General features: G+C 43.5%; 1 non-coding gene across 1 annotated transcript; it reads left to right on the forward strand.

Annotated features, from left to right (window-relative positions):
* The first annotated feature begins 976 nt into the window (after positions 1-976).
* On the forward strand, positions 977-1,083 carry LOC125618206. The gene has a single exon (XR_007349463.1). It is a non-coding gene; the product is annotated as a U6 spliceosomal RNA (small nuclear RNA).
* The last annotated feature ends 1,066 nt before the right edge of the window (positions 1,084-2,149 follow it).

Genomic DNA, 2,149 nt, shown 5'->3' on the forward strand with positions numbered 1-2,149 from the left:
CTGAAGAAACTAAAAGTATTGATACTGAAATCACAAGTTACATCAGTTGAAACAGTCAAAATTGTATGTACGTGTCTGTACTTGGAAAGCAAGGCAAAAATTGAGAAACTGTTTTTCAAACAAAATTAATGAACTATATTATCCCTATCAAAGATGACTATCAAAACCCCTTCTCATTTCTAATAAAGTTTATCATAAAGTCACCTTGAGGGTTTCTTAGCTTTCTCCAGATTGTAATAACAGATTATGAATAAGAATCTCAAATCATTGCAGTTATGCTGAATTTTTTGTGAAGCAGTGTGATAAATCTGAGGCAATTTATTACCAGTCTTCTGTCCTAATCAAATACCATACATTAGCAAGAAAGGGAGCTTTTTGCCAAGATCCATCACAAAACATTTGCACACAGCAAACAGTGGAAAGAAACAACACGATTTTGGAAATGCTATAAGCAAAACTGACCAAAACGACAGCATACATGTAAGTGTAAAAACAGGTAACATATCGGAGTTGTTTTCATAAAAGAAACATGAATATATCACTGACTATTGCAACCATAGAGACGAAGGTAGTTTTTTCTTTAAGCAGTAAGTACAAATGCAGGCACTCCAAAAATAACGTAAGAGTTGCAGTGAGTCAGAAAGATCTCCATAGAAAGTTAAGCAAATGATGTCACTCCCCACATTGAAACCTCCCAGTGGCTTTCCACTAAGAAGAAAACCCAAACCTTCACAATTGCTTTCAAAAGCCAGCATGCCAAACTTTTGGCCTTACCTCCTGTCATTTACCCACCCCCTCACTTACTAAGATACAGTTTCATCTCTTTTCTTTTCCAGAATATGATAAACTCATTGTGCCCTCATAGTTTTTGCACTATGTGCTTTGTTTGCCAAATTACCTTTCCAATAAACCTTCATGTGGCTGACTATTTCTCATTGATCAGGATCAGGATCTTTCTCATAAGAAAGTTTCCTGAGTACTCGCTTCAGCAGCACATATACTAAAATTGGAACGATACAGAGAAGATCAGCAGGGCCCCTGTGCAAGGATGACACGCAAATTCTTGAAGCGTTTAATATTTTTGTAGACCAATGGTACAGAATGGTACAATAGAGGGCACAGAATCTAACCCACATAATTACAGTTACCTTATATTAGACAAAGGCTCCAAAAACATATATTGGAGAAAGGATAACCTTTTCAACAAATGGTGCTGGGAAAACTGGAAATCCATGTGCAACAAAATGAAATTAAACCTCTACCTCTTACCATGCACAAAACTCAACTCAAAGTGGATCAAGGACCTAGGAATTAAACCAGAGATTCTGGACCTAATAGAAGAAAAAGTAGGCCCAAATCACCATCATGTGGGATTAGGCCCCAACTTCCTTAATAAGACTCCTATAGCACAAGAATTAAAATCAAGAATCAACAAATGGGATGGATTCTCAGCAAAAGAAATAATTTGTAGGTGAATAGAGAGCCTACAGAATGGGAGCAAATTTTTACCATACCCACATGAGATAGAGCACTAATCTCCAGGATATATAACAAACTCAAAAATCTTAACACCAAAAAAACAAATAACCCAATCAATAAATGGAACAAGGAACTGAACAGATACTTCTCAGATGATGATATACAACCAATCAACAAACATATGAGTGACCACCGTCAGAAAAGGCCCAGTGGCCCGCAGAGGGGCAGAGCTGCCAACCACACCGGCAAGGTAGGCGGGCCTGCGACCCACCAGCAGAACAGGCGCAGCGGCCTGCTGAGAGGCAGAGCCGCCCCCTCCCCCCCGCGCTGGCAAGGTAGACGGAAATGTGACCACCCACAGAACAGGCCCAGCGGCCTGCTGAGGGGCAGAGCCGCCCCCCACGCCCCGCGCCTGCCAGGTAGGCAGAACTGTGACCACCGACAGAAAAGGCCCAGTGGCCCGCGCAGGGGCAGAGCTGCCAACCACTCCTGCAAGGTAGGCGGGCCTGTGACCCACCGGCAGAAGAGGAGCAGCGGCCTGCTGAGAGGCAGAGCCGCCCCCCCCTCCCCCGCGCCTGCAAGGTAGGCGGAACTGTGACCACCAACAGAACAGGCCAGACCTGCAACCGACAGACAGAACAGGCCCAGTGGCCTGAGGAAGGGTAGAGCC

Source organism: Marmota marmota, unplaced genomic scaffold (genome assembly GCF_001458135.2).
Source record: "Marmota marmota marmota unplaced genomic scaffold, marMar, whole genome shotgun sequence".
In the NCBI taxonomy this organism is placed as follows: Eukaryota; Metazoa; Chordata; class Mammalia; order Rodentia; family Sciuridae; genus Marmota; species Marmota marmota.